The 12,445-nt window shown below is 37.8% G+C and overlaps 1 protein-coding gene across 1 annotated transcript in view; it reads left to right on the top strand.

Annotated features, from left to right (window-relative positions):
* Nucleotides 1-12,445, top strand: part of RALGPS2 (Ral GEF with PH domain and SH3 binding motif 2) — a 2,773,917-nt gene that overhangs the window by 2,308,542 nt on the left and 452,930 nt on the right. The window lies entirely within an intron of this gene.

Below are 12,445 nucleotides of genomic sequence, written 5' to 3'. Positions count from 1 at the left end.
TCGGGAACTTGGTAAATTACAGGTAGCATTCCACAAAGTTGACAGTCATTGGGAATTTGGGTATATATATTCATAAAACTCTCCATTGAACATCACTTCTCTGTGTTGCATAGAAAACCCTTCTACCTTGCTCTTTGTGGTGTCTCTTCAGTGTCCAAAAAAGTTATAGTCTGAATTTATTTATTCCTTACTGGTTCCATAATTGAGTGTTTTGCACACTTTGGCACCTGCCTTGCTAAGTATCTAAACCATCTTGAGACATCCGTGTTTCTGCACAAAAAAGATCTCGGGTCTCAATACCCTTAGCTGGAAAGACTAAATGCTCTGTTCCTGTATTCTTTGTCATACAGACTCTTGAGGGCGATATCTACTTAGCTTCCTTTGCTATGAATGACCCAAGAATCTCTGAAATCCTTTACCTAAATAGAACCAGTGGTAAAGGAAATGGCCATTCTACAAACTTTAACATATACTGTCACATCAACAGCACCAAATAGTGTGGCATTGTCAAATCTCCACATTAGCAAACAACTAAAAATCAAAGTGTTAATATCGACACACAGAATATTGGAGCAACAACAGCAAAAGAAAGCATCTTTGCAGTGGGGGGGGGGGCACGCCCCCATGCATCCACATTGCCCTGCTACTTATATATATATATATATATCAACTCAGAGATCACATCACAGTGGCTGAAGGGCCAATTCCCTCCGTCCTTCATTCTCATATAACACTGTTGCTGTCCAATCATCTGCTTCGATGTTCTGTGCATCGATATTAAAGGCTTGATATTTAGCTCTTCAGTATTGTGGGCATTCGATGATGTGACATGGATCCATGACTGATGCCTAATCTTACATGTACCCTGTTTCTACAATAGACTGCTCTTGCCCATAAAGCAAAGCATTTCCCTAGCAACCTTTTAAACCTGACTGGGTAGGTGATTTCAAAATTTCACCAGGGATTTGTGAAGAAAGTCTACTTAGTTTCCCCCCAATGTTTAGTTATATGTCTGAGCCTCACTGTGGATGCCTCTGGCTGTAAATTTAGTGAAAACCTGTGAATCTGCTTGTGCACATAAGGGTTATTGGTAAGTGAGTATGATAACCCTGACACACATTTATAATCCCGCTAAAACTGTTGTTATGGAGCATTGGTGAATTTTGTGAGTAACAATAAGCTTTCAGCTCATAGGTGGGGACTGAAAACTGATTTGCAACAAAGACGACGTGTCAAGGAGTCCTATAAGAGAAAATATAACAAAAGAAGGTACATATTTGAAGAAGTGTTTGATGAAGTTAATTTAGTAGCAGGTGTTTTGACATAATTTGCACATTGTTCCCCAAGATACAGTAACTGGGTAAATTGGATAGATATGTTTCACTTGCACATGTGTATTTAATTGAAAGCTTTGAATCTCATTCTCAGATCATGCACCAATAAAAACTAGTGTAAAGATGCAGGGTAATGTAAAATGACACTGGTATTTTCTACTTTACGAGAATACAGTGCTTTGCAATAAATCCGGTGGACTCCAATTAATCAGTAGTACAAAATAAAAGTACCTGAATCACGGTTGCATGGGATAAAACTTTGAGACAAATAATACAATTTTGAAATAAGAGCACAAGTGTCCACTTTCACCAGTATGGCTTCATCAGGTTAAGTATCAATACGATGTATACGCCGGTCTTAAATAGGTATATGGATCATGTGGTCTAGTGCACCTGTTGGAGGTAAAAGGCAGGACACTGAGTACATCTAGCTAAATAAACTAAATTTTGCATATCACAGGTACCATATGTATTAATTTTAAAAATCACGTCCATGTACTGGGTGTCAAAAGGACTTGTCAGTTCAGATGTATGAACAATAGACATAGTTATTGCATTTAAAGGTCCCTTTCTTTACACTTTAAAAATATCTTTAGTCCTTGGATTGTTCCTTATAACAGAGTTTGTTCTTGACATTTGATGATCTCTTATAACCAACAATTGGTTGCTTAGGCACAGTATTTCATAACTGTGAAACATCGTTCAAAATCCATCAGTATCTGCACCCAATTTTTTGTATTGAACATGTGTTTTTATTATAAATAAGTATGCATCGTGCTGTTGTAATTGATTGTTTATTGTTTATGCCTTTTATGTCTGCATGACTAACAGGAAATTAAAAGAGCACATATGCAATCATACATCTGATATTAATAGAAAGGTCATCACCAATGCTTTTACATAAACATAGGATGGAACTGGATGACACTCATGATTTTAAGTACATAACATGAACAACTGCATGGAGATGAGATCGTACAAGCCTCTGAAAAAGAAGAGATGAAGTAGATTTTTAAGGTTGAAAGTGCAGATGCCACCTGGCTTAAACAGAATGGTTTCTTTAAAACCTATGCTAAGGCAACTAAATCAACAGGTGCACTAGATCACATGATCAATATACCTATTTAAGACAGGTGTATACAACGTATTGATACTTAGCTTGATGAATCCATACTGGCGAAAGTAGACACTTGCACTCTTATTTTAAAAGTTATTTATCTCAAAGTTTTATCCTGTGCATCTGTGGTTCCGATACTTTTATTTTGTGGTATTTTCTACTTATGTGTTAATAGAAATGAATTTAAGCAATGAGTAGTGGGTATGATTCTGGAGTAGTTATGAGGAGATGGAAAGTATTTCAGAAGGGGTAGCTATTGTGTGAGATAAAATGAAAGTGGGGTTTAGAAACATAGAAAAAAAATAAAAGAACAATGGGAGAGAAGCAATAAGAATTACTTAGCTGTGTTGACAGTTTAAAGGATTTCAAAAGGAGGGTAATCTCACACAACCGGAATTGGAACAGCTGCAGTCTATCGGGATGATGGGAATATTTGAATAATGTTAAATGAGTTTAGAAGGTTGCTGTTATGATACATGTAGAGCCTCAAACCTTTTAGCACAACATCATGGGTAAAAGAAAGTAGAAAGAGTTGTAGCCAAACTTAGGGAACCTATGAGAAGAAAAATAACCAGAAATCATATAGAGGTATTCCAGAGAAGTTATGAAAATTTGTATAAAATGAAGAAATTGAGAAACCAAGAAAAGGCACACCTGGAAATATTTGATTGACAAGGTGAAGAAAATGGGGACTCAACAATTCATTGTATAGGACAGGAAGAAATGTAGTAAATGCAGTGAATTTTTCCAGGAGCAGATGTTAGTCCTGTGAAAATCATGAAGTTAGGAGGGAAGAAAGTGACAAAGGTCATCTTGGAAGAAAACCATATGTATCTGGAGCTTTTCTCCCAGAAAGTTTATCTTGGAAGAAAACCATATGTATCTGGAGCTTTTGTCCCAGAAAGGTCATCTTGGAAGAAAACCATATGTATCTGGAGCTTTTCTCCCTGGGCCTCCGCTGAAAATGGGTACTTCATGACCCAGTCAGGCTTTTCCAGTAAACAAATGGCAAATAAATAAAACTTTGGTGGCTTTTAAAAAAATAAGTTTAAAAGCCATTTATATCCACCTTCATATAGACCCATGACAATTTTAAACCTTGTTAGTAAATTGTCCGTTTTAGCTAACAGAATAGCAGTGGTGTTTCCATGGTTAATAGATATGGATCAGTGTGGAGGGGAGGCAAACATTTGATAACATTAATGTAAATGATCCAGAAAAAAAAAGGTGTGTGTAAGAAAACTGCTATTGTTTGTGGATCTTGATGCAGAGAAACATTCAGTAGAGTCAACGGGGTTTTTATGACTAGGGTAATTCTGACAGAATAACAAGGTTAATAAGGAGGATATATGAAGGATTATACGCAAGAATTAAGGTGGCCGGGTTCCTCTCTAAAGACATGATTTTGAACAGAGGAACTAGGCAGGGCTGTCTTCATTCCCAACTGTGTATTGCTTTATATTTTGAGTCATTAACAAAGGAAATAAGGGTATTCACATAGTCAAGAATATTAATGATATAGGCATTTTGGTGTTGTGGAACATTGAGACCCCTGTCTTTACAGGATATAAAGTGAGTGACACTAAAAGGCCATAGTGGTCAACTGTGTAATCTCACTTGAATTAGTTCAGCAATGCCCATAGTTATGGGAACGTTAAGTATTTAGGTATATAGATTAAATGGGGTTATGTTATGGCAGTTTCAGCCTCTTAGTCTTCTGCAGAGGTCAGACATTTTTTTTTTTAACCAGAGAAATTATAGAAGGTAATGGAGTTGAAGGAACTTATTTTGTAGGGTAAAAGTCACGTTTTATTTTATTTTTTACATTTGTTTACCAGGGTAGTATACTGATCACAGCTGACCATTTGCATGTACTACTTTGGGTGAGATAAGTGGGACAAATCAATTCTCCCAGTAGAACAAGGTTGTTTAGAATTGCCTGATTTGAGGGGACACCTTAAGTCAAGCAGATTATAAATCAAAGTGTAAGAAAAGAAGGGGTGGGGTAGTTTGAGAATAAAGGATAGAATAGAATTTTAGGTGGAATTCCTTTAAGGAGAATATCAACCAAGTAGAGAGTGTATTATATTCATAAAGCAGCCAAAAATATTTTAAGAACAATGCCAACACAAGGAATGCAAGATGATTTTACCACACCCACCTCCCCCCGGTCACTGCACTCCAGCCGTTATATCCAATACCCACTACTAACAAACAGCACACATAGCTAAACCTACATTTACATCATTCTCTCAAGCCCTGCTCCACACACATATTTTCACATCATCTATCCTACTAACAACTCTTACTACTTACTCACATTAACACTTATCACAATGCACCCCAATGTTCTACCTCATAAGACCACCTCTATATCACCACCTCTCAATCTCCCCATCCATCTTACATGCACACATCCATCCATATACCATTAAACTCACCATTCCAATAATCTAGCTTTTAAATATGACAAGTACGTAGCTTATGTTATCAAAACCAAAGTAGACATTGCTGCCAGACTCAAAGTGGAGAAATTCACCCTAATCCAAGCCCAGTTGATGACAGCATGCAGATAACTAACTGAAATACATCTTAAATCATACCAACTTCCTAGAAAACCCAATGACTTGCTCCTACTACATATGAATGTTAGAAGCATTAATAATAAAGACCACAACCTTCATGCAAATATTGCCCTATATTCTCCCGACCTAGTATTACTAACTGAAACCTGGCTTAAACCCAGCACCTCCAATAATTAATTTTTACCACTTGGCTATCATATCATACGTAATTATCATACATCCAATAGAGGTGGAGGTGTAACTTTACTATTTCAAAACCAACTTAACGTAGGAAACTTAAACATAGACATACCAAGTTTAATCAATACAGACATTATAATGGCTAAGCTAATACTTAACCCCAAGAAAAGTATCATTATAATCTGCTGCTGTTTACCTCCTGGGAACAACACTGCCATACTGGAGATCCTACTTCACTGGGCATCCGAGAACCTCCAACATGAAACTATCATCTTGGGGGACTTCAACATCGATTGGTTAACCTCCAGCTCTTACTCCCCCACCAACTTCACCAGCCTCTGTGGTTTTTCCCAAGTCATCCAATATCCTTCTAGAATCGACAAATCCACCAAAAGACGGTCAATACTTGACTGGATTCTGACAACTAGGCCAACATTAATCAGTCAGTCTGGGTGCCACCCTGACAGCCTAAGCGACCACCTCCCAACTTTTGTAATACAACATTGTGCCTCTCAGGAAAAGCCCACTATTTACCAGACTATAAGAACCAGTAAAAACTTCAACCAAGCTACCTTTATTAATGTGCTAAAATCTCCCCTTAAAAACCTCAACCTTAACGAAGCTGTACAATACTTGAACTCTAGCTCCTTAGACATCCTAGACTCCCAAGCCCCTCTCAGAACCACCATGCCCCCTGAATGAGTAAAGAGACTAGGTCTCTTCTGAAATCCAGAGGTAAAGCCTGGGCCCCCTGGCGCAAAACCAGTTTACATACAGACAAGCAGGTGTATCTTGAACTCTGTAATAAAAAAATATATGTTAGATAAAATTAACTACTACCATAATATACAAACCAAATACCAATATAACTCCAAAAAATTCTGGACAGCCATTAATAACATTCTCTATCCTGGAAAATCAGGAACTCTCACTCATACCATAGCTGATAACTCCCTCAATGTTGGCGTAGCTTTTAACAAATTCTTCACCAAATCCATTCTTGCTCTTGCTAATGCACAAAACTGTCCACCCCTGAACCAGCTACCCATGTTATTTTATCAGAATATCGAAAGCTTAACTCTCAAACCTGTCTCTACAGGTTTTATTAAGAAACTACTGAAAAAAACTAAAACCTACCACCTTATCTGCCAACAAACTGCCAGCAGAATTCCTGAAAATAGCTGCTGATGCCCTTGCCTATCCCCTGCCTATTCTTATCAACCATTCAGTATACGAAAATGTTCCTGAAATATGGAAAATTTCATACATTATACCTCTCCACAAAGGGGGTAACTCTAAAGAGTTAACTATCGGCCCATAGCAATACTCTCACTTCTGTCCAAAATATTAGAAAGATGTGTACACTCATGACTCATGGACTGTCTCAACACTCGCAACCTTCTCACAAGCACTCAACACTGCTTCAGGCCATACCACAGCACCACAACTGCACTTATGTCATTCACCCACACAGTTAATAACCACAGAAATAATGGCAACTATGTCTCCGCAGTCTTTCTTGACCTCTCCAAGGCTTTTGATATGGTCAACCACAACAAGCTGATGAACTTCCTTTCCAAACTAAATCTTAGTTTGTGTAAAAATCAAATCTCAAAGAGTGTGTGTGTCAGCTACTTGGAACAGGGACACAGAGCATTGGTTTGTCTTGGTTCCAAAGCTACTTGTCAGGTAGGCAGCAAGCAGTTAATTGGAGGCAAGAACTCTCACCTCTATAATCTGTCACTCTAGGAGGTCCCCAAGGCTCCATCATTGGACCTTTACTCTTTTGTATCTTCACTATACACCTCCATACTTCTACTCGAGAAGACTCGGTCATCCAATATGCGGATGACTCAACACTAATGTGCTCTTCTCCTTCCCTCCAAGAACTACAAACCCAAACACAGGCCTCCTTCCTCTCTGTGGAAAAATGGCTTACCAACTCCCAATTAATACTTAACCCCAGTAAAACCAGTCTTCTCATCTTCCGCCTTACTAATCATTCTTCTCCCCCCTCCACCCTCATTCACTATCCTAACAACAAAACAGCCATCTCTCCAGTCACACACACCACACTCCTAGGCATAGAAATTGACTGCAACATGACATATGATACTCGCATCTCGCTCACCATAAAGAAAGTACACAAAAAACTGGGGGGAGGGGGGACTATACAGAAACAAAACATTCCTCACAAATAGTACCAGAGTTAAAAAAGCACAAATCCATCTCATCTCCACACTTCTATATGACTCTCCCATCCTTACCAATCTCAGAAAATCAGAAATATCCAAGCTTAACACCTGCTTTAACAAAATTGCACGATTCACAAACAATAGCTCCTACAAAGCTCACCACTGCGCAGTCCTTAAACAGCTCAACTGGCTTGAACTCCCCCTTCTCCTTCTCTATAACCAGCTCATACTAACCTATAAAATACTACTACCCTGAAAAAAACCTGCATTACAAAACCTAATACACTCTCATACCAGTACTAGGGTTCTACACTCCCAATAGCAAACCGCTGCTTCAGGTCACTAAGTCCAATAACTCTGCAGGTGGCTGTATTCTAATAACTTTGCAGGGGCCTCCCTCTATTCCAATAACTCTGCAGTGGCCTCCCTCTGTTCTAACTATATCGCTACAAAGTGGAACTCTCTGCCCACTAACATAACAGCCACAACATCCTTATCTCATTTCACGAAATCTCTAAAAACTCGCCTACAAACTAACTGGGTTTGCCACTGTGACACCCCAGGCTATACTACTCCATCTTTATTCTGGCTCACCCCTAGTCAAATCTCCTCCCTCATTTTCATTCGTTAGACTTGTCTTACTTCTCTAGTTTCACTTTTCTTCCACATCTCCTCTCCCACTTCCAAATGATGATAATTATGTATCTGTAATAATGTATCATTCTGTATGGTTCTACTGAGGTCCAGCTCACTGAATAATCTTAGCTTAATTTTTTTGTAGGCTTTATTTGTATGTAAATATATGTAATCCTTGTCAATATAATGAATTAGTAAAGTGCTGTAACTGGAGCTTTTCTCCCTGGGCCTCTGCTGAAAAAGAACTTGTGTCCAGTCAGACTTTCCTAGTTAGTAAATGTAAAATAAATAGGTATGACTGCAAGTAGTGGTACAGACCGTATGTTAAAGATTAAACTTTACTGGAGGAAACTGGCTAAGAGACCACGTTATTGGGATCAAACATCTGTGGAGGGAAGGGTAATAGAATGGGGTGAAGCTAAGCAGAAGTTTGGATCGAATGTTGTAGACTGCCTTCCCCATCAAGAATTGATATATTATTGACAAAGAGAAAGGAATAATGACGTTACTGAAAGACAGGAGTTGGCAGGATTTTTAGTCGAGTCTGTAACAGAAGCTGCTGTTTTAAAAGGGCTAGTTAGTAGGGTGTTAAGTAAATGGTAATTGCAGGGTGTCAACCAGAGGATGTTAAACAAGATTTGGAAAAGAGAATAGAGATGAAATGTCCAGCAGGAAGAAAGGGAAAACATGTATGATCACAAGTGTACAAAAGAGTTCAGAAGGATTAGAATTTCTACATGGAAGTATTTGCACTTTAATACCCCATGTATTCTTCACAAGATTTCCCTCTCAAATCTTTTCTTGATATGAGGAGAAAGGCAGATAAAGAAAGAGAAGCAATTGGGAATATTTTTTGGGAGCATAATCAGTTAACAGATTTTAAAAATTCCTTGTAGTACTTTTTCTGAAATGTTAGGGAAGAAAATGTTTGTTAAGTAAGGAAGTGAGTCTTTTGCACTGGCCTGTAGGACTTGAACTGCCTAGAAATAATGCCTTACTAAATGTAATACTATTGACTGAGAAAAGCGCAGTTGCAAGAAAGTGGAAATCAGAATCTAAACCAATACCAATTTAAAGCAACAAATATTGTAAAGGATGTAAAAGACTGGACATAGAATCTTTAGAAAGGGGTAAGAGCAAATTTCATAGAAATGATTAGAATTGGTAGAACAGTACATGGAGAATCATGCTCTGGAGGAGAAGTGAGGTTTAAGTGAAGGCAGGATGAATGAAAGTTGTTGAAAAGAAGATGTGTGTACTAACAATGGAAAACATTACTGTCTGTTTTCTTTTTTATTAAATGTATGTATGCTTGTGTTACTATTTAAAATGTGATGAATTAATAAAGATGTTTAAAAGGAAAAAAAACTACCATGCTGATTATATCTTTAGTAGACAAATGGTTTGCAGCCTAATATTTAAATGTGATGACAATAATCATAACTGTTTATTAGACTGCCTGTTTTCTTGGCCGAAGGATGCAACCTTTACAGTTTTTATAATTTTGGTTTCAGCATGGTTGTTGAATGTCTGCATGTCTTTCTTGGGAGATCTACCAAACGTTCCTTATAATACTTGCTTTCTAGCATTTGCTTATTAATTTTCCTTGCCTTTCAAATGAAGTATCACTGCGTGCACAGCATGTCTTTTTTTTTAATGTAAATTACCATTTTTTTGCACACACAGACTTACAACTCATCACCCTGGTACCCACCGATTTCTGACTTAAACCAACCAGGAATCTCACAAAATTTAACAAAAGACTTTTTCAACATTATCCTTCAAATGGTCTTTACTAAAAACTCTCCCATTAGATGATGCAGTTACAACTTTTAATGCCTTTTATTAAACACTGTTAATAATCTCACCCCTTTATGTATAAAAAGAGTAGAAGTAAAACACTCCACCCAGCTATCTTCTCATCAAAAACATTATCCCTACTAGAGACGAGGCTTGAAGGGAATGGCTAAAGCTGAAAAACAAATCTACAAAGATCATAAAAATGATCCAAAAAGATTCTGATTCTCTATTTGCACACTACTCAATCTTGGCTTAAAAAAAGATGTGTATCCCTCTCAAACTTGCTTCCCCTTCAAAATAGCATTGTTTAATAAATAATTTATAGAGAGCATTGCTGCTCTCACCAACAGCACATCACCCTCCCTACACAAACCAATAATGTTTTACTAGCTGCGCCCTCCACTACCACACTAACCTCTGAAAATATGAATACAGACAATCCTGAGCTACAAATGCTAACAACTTTACCTTAAAACCTGCAACAGTTTCTACTATAAAAAATTTCTACTTAAACCTTGACCCACAGCTGCCAACAGCCTCCCACCTGAATGCCTCACAATGGCAACAGAAGCCATATCTTAATCATTAGATCTATAAAGGAATGTTATGTCCCAGCTTTTTGGAAAAAATCATGTGTCATCCCCCTGCACAAGGGAGGAAACTCTACGGTTGTCTAACTTTTATCCCATTGCAATCGTTTCCCCTTTCCCAAAAATCCTAGAAAAATGTTTCCACATCAACTTCTTCACCTTCTCTTCTCAGAACAGCTCTTAACAAGTACTTATTATGGATTCTGCCCTGGACTTAGTACAACTACTTCACTATTATTCTTTTTAGATAATGCAAACAAGACAATGGACTCTGGCAAACATATCTCTTCTGTATTTCTGGATCTGTCCAAAGCCTTTAATATTGTCTCTCATAGGAAACTCCTTCAACATCTGCTCCATTTCTGCCTGTCCCCTCCTTCATACAAGTGGTGTAAACGCTACCTGTCTGATGATACAGCAGATTGTTAGATGGCCACATACTTTCTCTCCTTACCTACCCGTTACCAGTGTTGTACCTAAAGACTCTGTTAATGACCTCTGTACCTCTTCTAGTTAAGTATCACTCATACTGCTGATGATTCGCACTGATATGCTCACCTGACACAGGTATATCTTCATGAAATCACACAAGAAGCCTGAAAAGTGGCTTCACATTGCCCATTTGTTATACAATCCCAAAAAACAAAACTACTCTTCCTACCCAAAGCAGATCTCAAGGACAAGTCCAGCTTCAAAGTCTTCTCACTTAAGAATACAGATAGAGAAATTATATCCCATGCAAAACTGCTTGGTGAGACAATTGATGACAACCTCAGATTTGAACTCCATATTCAAAATAATATGAAAAAAAATCACCAACAAATTGGCATGCTTTATAGGCAAAACTGTATTACTAACTCTGCTAAAACCGGAAACCACTTACCTCCTTCCTTCACTTGTATATGGAACCCCTATCCTTAACTTGTAGGTATGTGTTAAACCTAAATTTGAAACATGCTACAAAAAAGTTGCTAAATTTTCTGCCAATAAACAATGCGATACATGTCACTGCATGGCCCTTAAAAGTTAGAACTGACTTGAACTACCTCACTACCTAGACTGCATACTACAGCTAGCTACTGCCCGCATTATCATTTATAAACCCCATGCTTGTCCTGCACTAAGCTGTATTCTTCCTATCACCCAAACAGACCACTTCATTCTAATGATAAACAACTTCTCACTATCTGTAAACTTTAAAAATCATTTGGAAATACCATTTACTGCTACTGTGTTGCCAAAAAATGGAATTCTATTCCACAGGCTGTTAGAACTGTAACTGATCATGCTTCCTTTAAGCATCTTCCGGAAAGGCCACCTGTCATACTCGTGCTATACCCCGACTGAACATCATTCTTAGCTATTTTTCTCCACCCCTATCTGTGTCATATCTTTACCTATCACCACTTCATCTTCACCTGGCTGTCCTACCCTCCCTACTACTTTACATAACATTTTCCTATCACCTCCCTCCCCATTTTTACTAATCTACCCTGATCTCTGTCCCCCCTTTATAGCTATTAAACTAAACACATGGCTTTTACTTATTACAAAATACCACTCTCCAGAATTGCATGCAGTGTTACTTTTTCTCATTTATCTCTTTGTAACATAGTTTTGTTCTGTTCCTATGCCTTACAATATTGATTATTTTGACGTGTAATTTTTAACACCAACCATATGTGCAAAAATTGAAAAAAGGGGTTGTGGATGGATGTAGAAAAATGTACAAAATGGGAAGTCCAAGTTGTGAATTTGCAGTATTGTGGCATGCAGTTTCCAGACAGTTTTCTGTGTGTTTCTTTCCAGTGTTTGTTTTTGGTTTTTCGTCATCTTTTCACCTAGGAGGCTAGCACATGGGTAGTTTGTTTTATTTACAGTTGGATATAAATAGTTTAAATTCACTGCACCATGAATGATGTGTTGTTTTGTTAACGTTTGCAGTTAGAACATCCACAAAGTGAAGACAGCAATATATTGCAACTCATTTTTGAGTCATTTTCTGCTC

This window comes from Protopterus annectens, chromosome 10.part0 (genome assembly GCF_019279795.1).
Source record: "Protopterus annectens isolate FY-2018-M chromosome 10.part0, PAN1.0, whole genome shotgun sequence".
Classification (NCBI taxonomy): domain Eukaryota; kingdom Metazoa; phylum Chordata; order Ceratodontiformes; family Protopteridae; genus Protopterus; species Protopterus annectens.
This window is presented reverse-complemented; position numbering and strand designations above follow the sequence as displayed.